The 11,624-nt window shown below is 45.3% G+C and overlaps 1 long non-coding RNA gene across 1 annotated transcript; it reads right to left on the bottom strand.

Moving 5' to 3' along the window:
• Positions 1 to 2,837: 2,837 nt before the first annotated feature.
• LOC137377110 (uncharacterized) lies at positions 2,838 to 11,288 on the bottom strand. The gene is made up of 3 exons (XR_010976364.1): positions 11,089 to 11,288; positions 6,219 to 6,351; positions 2,838 to 3,183 (listed from the first exon to the last, which is right to left on the bottom strand). It is a non-coding gene; the product is annotated as an uncharacterized lncRNA (long non-coding RNA).
• Between the last annotated feature and the right edge of the window lie 336 nt (positions 11,289 to 11,624).

Raw genomic sequence — 11,624 nt, 5'->3', positions numbered from 1 at the left:
GGGAAGATCTGTGATAGGGTGAAAGGGTGAGGTTAAATGACAAAAGGGCTGATGGAGCAAAGCAAAAAAAGAAAAACTTGCATTTATATAGCGCCTTTCATGACCTCAAGGACGTCCCAAAGCGCTTTACAGTCAATGAAGCACTTTTTTTGAATTGTAGTCACTGTTGTAATGTAGGAAACATAAAAGGGGATGGTAAAGGGACAAATAAAGAAACAAAAGATGGCGCGAGTGGAGGCGTAAATGACTGTTGTAGAATCATCACCAACAGCTGCAGTCTGAAAAAAATGGCTGTGGTGGTGATGATCTGAAGTTGTTGAACTCAGTGTTAATTAAGTTTGGAAGGTTGTAAAGTGTCTAATTGGGTACGAAAAAAGGCAGCCGTCGCCCACGATCCGCGCCGCCGCAATTCTGCGGCAGGCAGCCACTTTACGTATTCACAGCGGCCACCCCCCCCAAGTCACGTGGCCGGGTCAGCATTGGCGATGCCATTCACAGTGTCACTGATGCAGAAGCAGGTGCTGGCGCCAATTTTAAAAGGCTGCCAGCCCTGCAGACAATTCAACAAAATGTAGAGTTGCCCCCTTCCCAATACACAAAGTGCAGAGTTCACCCCTTCCCACCACCCATCAAAGTGTAGAATTCATCCCTTCCCCACCCCCATACTCATCAGAGTGCTGATTTCACCTCTTCCCCACCTCGGTGCATCAGCTTTCCTTGAACCGGAAAGTGAAAGCGCGCGATTGCTGCTCGTCACGCTGAGGATCGGGATCTGAAAGTAAGATCGCTGCAGTTTATATTTTAATGCATGCAAATGTGTTATTTAAATATGCTAATTTGGGTCCCATTGCAAAATGGTGGAGGGGCTGCCATGGAGCTTCCTTGCCACCGGAAAGATGGGCCCGACAATCATGGCGTTGGGTTCCGTGACGACTGCTGCCGCTCTGATTTTCCGGCCCACCCCCACCCCAACTCCGCCACGGAACACGACATCAGGCTGGAAACAAAATCTTGCCCAAGGTGCTGTTCATCGAGCCTCATATAGAGCTTCATTGGAAAACATTGCAGCATTCTGTGCCATTCACTGGAAATCACCATGGGGATGGGGTGTCTGTTGTAAGTTGAAAGAAGGAGCAGTTGGTGAAGTACAGAGCACAAATAAAGAGGAGCAAGTGCCAGCGTAATTACAGGAGATGCAACATGATGGCAAAAGGGCCACCTCCAGAGTGTCTTCAACTGCCAGGCTCAGGGATTGGGACTAAGTACTTTAAGAATATTCCACTCAGTCTATACAATTGAGGTATCCTTGGCAGAAACCACAACTCGTCTGTGCAGTGTTGCATGTCTGCCTAATTGAGCTGCTTGATTGACAATGTTGCCACTCCAAGACACTCTGCAGTGGAGCACCCATTGTTGAAGTCATAAGTACATGCATAGCTACCATGCCAAATATTGTGATTGGAGTTACACAAATCTTCAGGTCCTATTTACAACCGTGTCTTGTCGGCATTCATCATGTTGGAGAATCACCTTAAGACAGCCACCAGGTGAATTTGAAATGGGGCAGTCAAATGAGCTCCCTTTCCTTGACTTATTAGTTGTGACATCTGTTAAGGGGTTCTCTACCACGATCTACCGCAAACCTCCTTTCACTGGTCAATACACGCATTGGAATTCTTACAGTTCCACGCACTATAAGATTGGCTTTATCGGCAACCTCATAAATCGGGCTCAACCCATTTGCTCACCATGCAAGCTTGATACTGAAATAGGGTGAATCAAAGACATCCTGCATGACAATGGCTACCCTAATCAGATTATTTCCCGCTGTATATCACGCAAACTTATGAATGGGCCAAAGACCGTCTTTTTCAGCCCTGAAAAGTGCCCAGTCTACCTCAAATTACCCTGGAAGAGTAATGTATCCCAAAAATTTGAGCAACAGGTGAAGCTAGCTGTTTCATGCTGCTACTATGCAGTGGCAACACATGTCGTGCTTGCCACTAGCAGGACGTTGCCATCAAGCCAAAAAGACATCCTGCCTATCACATAAATGAATAATGTGAAATATGAATTTCAATGCCAGTGTGATGCTAGGTATATAGGCCGTACATCCCAAAGACTGGTGGATCGTATCAAACAATATGTCCCTTCTGCCATACCCAACCAGCCCGTGCTTGCAAAACTCAAAACGCAATGTCCAACATTAGATGTGATTCCGCGATTGGACAACATTTGCTAAATAATCCAGTGTGCTAAGAATTACACTGACAACCAATTTGAGATTGTCAGTAGGGCTCACATTGTGGCGTATTTCAGTGGACGCTACGTATATTAATACACAGGGCCCCGTTCTTTGCAGACAGAAAGAATATGTATAAACATTGCGCCTATTTCAGCTGAACAAAATATGTGACAGCCATTCGCTGGTTCATTCCTCAGGGCAATGCTTTGATCAATCAGAGTCAAGCTGCCTGGTTTAAATTTTAAACAAAGCTTGGCAGTTAACTGTCAGTCACCATAAACCGGTGCATTCTCCATGGCAACACCTCTACCAATCAGAGTTCACTTTCTAACCAATCAGTACTCTCTTCTCCTGCAGTATAAGTCATTGTTTTCCCTTACATTGGTTATTCTTGTGTTTTGTCCTGATGAGTGCAAGATGAAAAGTTTCAGCAATACTCAAGTTCTGTGCTACTAAACGACTACTGTAGTAACCCCCAGGATAAAACAGACCAAACCAGGTGTCTTTAGACAACAATAAATTAACTATTTATTAAAACTAAATCTTAAACACTATTAAAATAAAACTATGTCTAAAGACCTTATAACCTCTTATTTTAACCTAACTTCCCCATTCACACACATAAACTCAAAAAAAGCAGTAATTAACCGGTTTTTAAAAAGTGGTGTTTAAAAAAATTAGCTGCTTCTTAAGAATAAATAAATAAGTAGGTCTTAGTGGGTTATGTTCCTGATGGATGTGGTATTCTAATGTGGAAATAATCAAAGGCTACTCGAAGCCTCCACATGGATTTGATGAGGCAGTCTGTGTTTGATAGGCATTCAAACTCTTCGACTGCAGTAGGCATCAACACTTCCTTCAGCAATACCAAATGGTCTCTCAAAAGGGTTATTTCCTCTTTCGGCAATTCATTCAGCCTATAGCTCCTTGTAGAATTTCTGCAGAGAGAGAATGGACAGCTCTTTTCTTTTCAGTACACTTCGCTGGTGAGTCTGGTGCAGACTGATTTTTGCTAGTTTTACACACAGTCAAATCAAAACATACCATGTGACCTCTCTCTCCTGCTGTTGCCTAGGTAACAAAATGCAGCTGTGGCACACTGCCCCCAGAAATCCAAAACTTTGCTCCCTGTCTTAAAGGCACACTGTTTTGAACAGAGTCTTAAAGACACACTGTTTTAATCTGAGGAGAAAAATAATTACAGTTCCCTGACACTATTCTAACATGCCAATCCATTGATTGTTTAGAGGTCAACGTTTATGCTGTTTGGCGGGGTGAAGGTCAGATTGTAAAGGTAAGTGTTTTGGGGGGGAAAGGGAAAATTTATAATTTTATGGTTATTGGGGGTTGGGAGAGGGGCAAAATAAATGAATTTAAGTTTTTTTGTTTGCCTTATCTTTAAATATTTAATCTGCCGGTAGGGCTGACAGACCTTTAAAAAGGGCGTTAGCACCTGCACACAGCCAGCTGACGCCATTGCCGGGGATGGACAGCCCACCCTCTCCACGTGATCCAGGGGGTGGCCCGCCCCAGCCATTCAAATGAGCCGCCAAAAGGAAGATTGCTGCGGCTCCACAACATTCGGCCGGCGTGGGCAAGCCGCCGTTTTTGTCGCCCGTCTCCAACCTTGGCGGCAGGATTCAGCCCCCTGTGTATCCTGTGCATGTTTGAAAAATGTCAGTATAGAAGAATGAGAGGTGGTCTTGGTGAAGCATAACATTCTTAAGGGGTTTGAAAGGGTAGATGCTGTGAAGCCTAGAACTAGGGGTCATGCATTTAGGACTGAGTTGAGGAGAAATTTCTTGACTCAAAGGGTTGTGAATTTTTGGAATTCTCTACTCCAGAGTGCTCAATCGTTGAATAAATTCAAAACAGAGATTGATAGATTTTTGGATACTAAGGGAGTCAAGGGATGGTATGGGAAGGTGGAGTTCAGGTAGATCAGCCATGACCTCATTGAATGATGGTGCAGACTCAAAGGGCCGAATCACCTATTTCTGCTCCTATTTCTTATGGTCTTATGCCACTTATTGTCCCAGAATTACTCATGAGCCTGGGTGCTTCTTCTTGACCACGTGATATAGAGTTCACTTGGTAGCTCTAAGAGTTTCTCTAGGCTGCGGAAACTGGTGTAAAATGTGGAGAAATCTTCTCCACTGCTAGATTATGTCATTTGTGGAGTTTTTTGTCAGATCAAGTCAAAAGGCTACTGCATAGTAATGCTGATCTGGGCATTATACAGTCACATTGAGTCATAACTGAGATGATTTTCAAAATTGCGTTTAACTGACAGTTGTTTGATTTGCTGCACTATGGCACATTTCTAACAAGCATTCTAGAATATTTTACAGTTCTGTAAATTAATTACATCTGAAAGGTGAAGTATTGTAACAATAAATTCTGGGCTAGAAATTTGTCTGACCCTATTTTTGGGCACAAAGATCACAATTCACAATGTGCCCATTCAGATAGAGGTGGGGATCATGCAAAATTCATGTGCCTACCTCCTCTGAATGATTGTGGCACTAGCAGGTGTGCTTCTAGTGCTGCTTTCTGCTCCTGAATGCTGCCAGTGAGCTCTGTGCACAGTAGGAGGCCCTGGCAGTGTGGTTTGCTGATCACATGGTACAGGCAGCCTGCTCTTTCTTAAAGGCAGGTTGTCTCTTAAATGGGAGTTGAACAAAAATATTGTAGCAATGGAAATTCTTGGAAACTGAACACCAGGACAGAAGGAGGGATCTAAAGTAGCACTGGAGGCAATAGTAGTGCAGGTGGGCAGAAGGAGAGACGCCATGGTCCCACCAGGAGTGGGGGCCAGGAGACCCTCAAAGACACCCTCAGAAGGGAGTGGGAACAGGTGGCCTGGAAGGTCAACTCCTACAGTGTGGACCCGAGGACCTGGCAGCAGTGACACAGAGGTCTAATGACCTCCCGCAGGTGGTCAAGGTTAGTGAATGCATCTTCACAAGACATCTCACACCACCAACCTCTCACATTGCACAATGCACCACTCCATCATCATTCACCCAGACACTCCCCGACACTCAGGACTCACACCCAACATTCAGATACTTCACTTTACCCTCACACACCTATTATTGCAGCTATCCTCACACCTACCTCTCAATGCCTCCACATATCTCCGGTTATTCAGCTGTGGCAGGCACAGCACCCAAATACAGTGCTACACAACCACTGACATTCTGCCCTCTCTCTTACAGGACAAGGTGACACACAATAGAAGAGAGCAGGGCAGAACCAGCAGGGGGACAAGGACACCTGAATCTCCTGAGCCCTATGGAGGAGATGGCTCTCTGCATCATGGTGCCAGCTGCAACAGGGCCTATATTATCCAAGGTCACTGAGAACATTGAGGTTGATGGCATCTTCCTGCTTTGTGACCATGGACCTACTGCTTCGCACCCCAACCCCCTCCCTCACACCACCCTTCCCCTTCTGAGTTCTTGCTTTCAGACACTCAAGAACTGCCACTTTCTCAGCCACAGGAACCGCAGGAGGAGGAAAGAGAGCAACAGCACAGCACTGATGAAGAGGTCTGTCACTTCATCTGAAACTTGCAGCCATCAGCTCAGACACTGGCACTGCGCTTACCTTGGAGGCTAGCATAGAGTTGGGATCAGCAAATGGTGAGTCACTGGACACGAGTGGGCTGCAATTTGGCCAGGGTGAAAGGATGGTTTGTTTGCCAGCTCACGAGAGGGCGAGGTGGCAGACAAGCACTGCTGCAGAGGACTCAGATGAGGACCGGGATGCAGCAGGGAACAGGAGAGTGCTGAATGGACATGGACACCACGATGCTGGGTGCATTGGCTGGGTTGCCAGGCAGCATCCTGTCACTGTCAAGGACTATGGAGGATAAAATATAAACAGAAAGTGCTGGAAATACTCAGCAAGTCTGGCAGCATCTGTGGTGAGAGAAAGAGAGTTTCAGGTCAATGACCTCCAGTCTCACCATCAGCTATTGAGTATCCGCCTTGGGACCCCACTAATTCCAGTGCCTCTTCCTCAGCTGTCAAGAAAGGCCAGATGTCTGGTATTCCTCTGCCAGTCCACGATGTCTACCTGCTGTTCCGGGCCCTCTTGTCCTGCAAGTGGAAAGAGAAATCAACGTTATGTCTGCTGGGGTTTCCTATGATAGGGTCGGGTCAGGTCGGGATCGGGCTCGGGTCAGACTCGGGTCGGGTTGGGCGTGGGGCAAAATTGGAGGGACTCGGGCCGGGTCAGGCTCAGATCGAATTCCTTTTCCCCGACCTAGCAGGCACTAGATCCATGGCTACTCCTCTGTGATCTCCATCCTGGCTTGATTGGTCAGGCGGGAGGACCTCTTCTTGCCATCGCTGGGGAAGATGACCTCCCGCCTTTTCCTTGCAGCCTGGAGGAGAATCTTGAGGGAGGCATTGCTAAACTGTGGGGCTAACCGTGTCTTGCCTCTGCCAGCCTATGGCGTCCTGCACCGGGGAGTGAGTGGGTCCAGCAGTTACTCCAACAACAGCTTCAGCAGAGACCATGAAACTGAAAATGAGAATAAGTTGGCAATGCAAGCAGGACTGGCAGTGCTTTAAATATGGTGTCAGCTCTGGAGTCATCTGACACCCTATTTGGCACTGCAAATCCACCCCCCCCCCACCCCCCCATCACGTGATTGGACAGGCCCCGTGCCTCCATTATGTAAAATGGCTGCCCACTGCATGATTGCAATGGGCCAGCCACACATGTGACTAGTGGGGACGGTAGCCACTTTTGGTCCACTGCTGGGACCTGCGATGGGCTCACTAATTTCAGCCCTTTGTGTGCATTAGTCATCTACTCCTCTGCCATTCCTGTGAGGATGCAGCAGCACTCTCTCGCAAATGCAGGACCTAACCAAAACACCCGAGCCCGAATGCCGGACACATGTCATCGGGTAGCCATGCTCTACTGTCAGTACCCCACTCTTACAATTAAATTAAAAAACTATTACTAAAGCAATAAACTGCAGATACTGGAAATCTGAAATGTTCTGATGAAGGGTTATTGTCTTGAAATGTTAACTCTGTTTCTCTCTCCACAGATGCTGCCTGACTTGCTGAGTATTTCCAGCATTTTCTGCTTTCAAATTCAAAAAGTTGTCTTTGTGACATTTGTTTGAATTCATGAAAATATCTCACTAAAGACTGACATCAAACCAAATTGTTTTCATCAGGCATATGTGCCTGGCTGGTAGATTGGAGAGAGTCTTCTTTAATTTAGTCACCCATTCTTATTTGTTGCACATAAGGATTGCAAAATTCTTGTGGTTTTACTTTTTGCAGGTGTCAATTTCAAAATGCATAGAGCTGGATATAGTAGTAAACAAATTTTTAACATTGCTGATAATCACCACAGCTGCTTTATATTGCTGGTGGCAAGCTGCCTATTTGAATACTTAAATTTGCCAACAGTATAATGAGTCTCTACACTGGTATTGTACAAACACTTGGGCTGGAATGTTACGCTCTCACACATGAACGGGCTGGTGGTGGTGGGGTCATAAAATTGAGTGGGAGATGTTGGGGGGTGGGGGGGAGCGTGGTGGGCAATTCGCGACAGCTTCCTGACCTTGCTGGAATGTTACGAGGGGCAGTGCCAGCGAGAAATACCCCACCTGCCCCAGGCCACTCACTGGCCAATTAACTGCCACTTAAGGGCCTCCTCCCGTGGCCGCTGGTATTTTACCAGGGGTGGGCAGGTGGCTCAGGCCCTCCAGGAGGCTGCCAAGTAAAACCAGCCTGCAGCTCTTGGAGGCGGGGCTTCCTGCCTCAGAGGGGCCGAAGTCCTGCCCAAAGCTAATTAAGGGCATGGGGAGTGTAAGATCCTGTTGTGACTCCGCAGGCCCGACGGAGGCGGGCTCACTCCCGACTTTTTGGACAGTGGACGGGGCTACGCGTCCGAGTAAAATTCCGGCCTTGATGTACTCAAATCTCTCTCAAAACGGATTTAATCGAAGTATCTGTTAAATGGAAGAGAGAATTTGCTGTGAATATATCAAGCTATATATAATAACACCACTCATACAATTGCCAAGCTATGGTACTTTTACACTGAAATAAAGAGTCGCTCCAGTAGCCGGAAGACACGGTGGCAAAAAGTAATAAGGGAATAATTTACATTTTTATTTCAAAAAGCTCAAATGCAGGATGGCACCAATAGCATGGACAACATGCACAATACCCACTGATAGCCCATGACTTGTGCTTGTTCCTTTCACTTTGCTGAGCTCTGCACCCTAATAATCCTGTTGCAGCACCAAGCATACACTAGGGGATTATAACTAGCCAGATTGCCTAATTGCTGCCTTCACTCATAAGCTTGTGACAGCTTTGTTGCTCATCATAGATACTGCTAGACATGCACAAGATAATTAAAGTAAAACTAGATTTTGTTTTGTTTCCTTTTACAGTTTCCTGAAGGTACCAACTCTTTGCTGGGGTATGATTCCACAGGACCTAATGCGCTCCAGACCTTGCCCAAGTGGCTCTTATTCATTTGTGAACAACCAATTGATAGCAGCACCTCCTCCCCCTCCATTGCACTCCAGTGACTAACCTGTTAAAGGTCCTGGTCTCCAGAGAGTAAGTTTTAGGTTCCGATCTTTGGATGGTTGTGCCTGTATAGGGCCCCTCACTAGATCTTCCACAGCTGCAATGGAGTCCGAGATACAGCACCACCAGTTTTCTCCTTTGCATTAGTAGGCACCCTCTTGATGTCAGAATTACTGCTAGGAGGCCACAACGCATACATTATTAATCCTGACGTAGGAGAATGGGTCGTGACTGGGCAGATCCAAAGAGGCTGATGCAAGGCAAGCCTAACTGGAACCTTTCCCTGAAGAGTATAATCCACCCAGGAATGCACATTTACAGTGTCTTACAGCCATGTCCTCAGTACCTTGCTCTACGGCAGCGAGGCCTGGACAACGTATGCCAGCCAAGAGCGACGTCTCAATTCATTCCATCTTCGCTGCCTTCGGAGAATAATTGGCATCAGGTGGCAGGACTATATCTCCAACACAGAAGTCCTTGAAGCGGCCAACACCCCCAGCTTATACACACTACTGAGTCAGCGGCGCTTGAGATGGCTTGGCCATGTGAGCCGCATGGAAGATGGCAGGATCCCCAAAGACACATTGTACAGCGAGCTCGCCACTGGTATCAGACCCACCGGCCGTCCATGTCTCCGTTATAAAGACGTCTGCAAACGCGACATGAAATCGTGTGACATTGATCACAAGTCGTGGGAGTCAGTTGCCAGCATTCGCCAGAGCTGGCGGGCAGCCATAAAGACAGGGCTAAATTGTGGCGAGTCGAAGAGACTTAGTAGTTGGCAGGAAAAAAGACAGAGGCGCAAGGGGAGAGCCAACTGTGCAACAGCCCCAACAAACAAATTTCTCTGCAGCACCTGTGGAAGAGCCTGTCACTCCAGAATTGGTCTTTATAGCCACTCCAGGCGCTGCTTCACAAACCACTGACCACCTCCAGGCGCGTATCCATTGTCTCTCGAGATAAGGAGGCCCAAAAGAAAGAAAAAGAAAGAACAGCCATGTATTGGAGCTCCCATTGCCAATTTTAAGATATCTGCAATGGCTCCTATCAAAGTTTCATGAAGGTAGAAGCTGCAGTTGGAGTAGTTGTTGCTACATGCACTTCATTCCCTCTTGTAGGAATTGAAGTACAAGTCTTAAAATACCCTCAATATACTGCACTGTTTCCATACAAATTATTCTATGGAAAAGGCCTCCCAAAAGGATTTCACTTAGTAAATTTATCCCTTGTATATATTCTGTATGCAAATCCTAGTAAAGTAGGTACATTCCTAAGCACTTTCAGGTCTCCTGTAGTATGTTCTACACTGTAATTGAAAGAGTATACAAAAAGTGGTTACAACCAAGGCTTCTGATTGTGTGATCAAAATTGTAAACATTAACCTCAGAGCTAAATGATGTCATGTCTATTAACTTCGCTAGGATCCAGGCATAGATAAGTATCTCCTCTCAATGATGGGAGATTATAAATGAATTGATTTTAAACTACAACAAGCTATGCATATACCATCACCCCTTCTCCCATATATATCATTTCTAAAAAAAATTATACAATTAGGTTCATTGTTAATCAAAATGAAAAGGAACTTTGTGACAAGCTCAGCCTGTGGAACTGAGGAAATTGGTTAGATAGTATGTCGATAATTGCAACATAGCCTGGTACAAAAAAGGAAACTGCTGCTTTAATACGAGAGATATGCAAATAACATTTAATTATACCATGGGACTGACAGCTAAAGCTGCTTTATGTCCTTTACACCAAAACAGGTTTGTGGTTTGTGTCCCTCAATGGCATATCTAACCTACTACAGGAAGACAGCTGGATTTAGTCAACATATCAGAACTTAACATGCAGCAGTAACTGAACATAAAGGAAGTAAGTACAGCAAACAGCTCCAGTGAAACCAGCTGGAACATTCCACACTTTCCAGAAAGATACATTCCTAAACACTTGGGTTGGTTTTTATTGTGGTTATTATCCATTAAACTGATTGACATCTTTCAGATAAACCGGAAAAAGGGATAACACACAGATATACACATGAAACAGCTATACTTACATGTAGCAAAAGCAAGGTAAGGAAGGGATGAAAAAACAGTAAAAAGAGGAAAAATAAAACTAATGATTAGACTGAAACTAAAGTAGGTTGAGGTAATTCATAGAAAAAGATCACCATTTTAAGTTTAATTTCGCACAATAGTTTTGCAACCCAAACAAAATAGATTATAGGCCACATTTATTTTTTACAATTTATATCCCTACCTTTCCTGAAAGTGCTAAATCCTGCTAGTTTTAGTTCCACAGGTATTTGTAGCCTTCCAGTGCTACGTTAGAGAGCTGCTAGTACAAAACTTTAGTACATGCCCTTCCAGCATATAGAGAGAAAGTCAGATGGTGCGATGTGAGTCTTGCGTGAAGGAATCCAGGAAGCTAAATACATCTGCATCCAGCGACAAATGTCCCCATTGTTGTTCTGATGACAAAACCTTAACTTCTTGTTTCTGATACAATCACGTTTCCTGTTGGTTTGACCAAAAATAAACTCAAATATTGAAAAACTAGTTCAGAGGTACTAAAATTTCCATGATTTCAGAGATATGGATTTTCCCAGGATTTTCCCCTAGAACATAGGCAGATAGGAACAGGAGGAGGCCATTCAGCCCCTCGAGCCTGTCCTGCCATTCAATGAGATCATGGCTGATTTGCACTCCTGCACTCCTATAGAATAAACTAACTCCCTATGTGCTGCTTTGAATGGTTATGTACCAGGAATTGCTTGGTGTGGAACTGAGTTGGTC

The sequence above is a fragment of the Heterodontus francisci genome, chromosome 14 (genome assembly GCF_036365525.1).
Source record: "Heterodontus francisci isolate sHetFra1 chromosome 14, sHetFra1.hap1, whole genome shotgun sequence".
NCBI classification, from domain to species: domain Eukaryota; kingdom Metazoa; phylum Chordata; class Chondrichthyes; order Heterodontiformes; family Heterodontidae; genus Heterodontus; species Heterodontus francisci.
The sequence above is the reverse complement of the archived record's forward strand: the minus strand, read 5'-3'. Positions and strand labels throughout refer to the sequence as shown.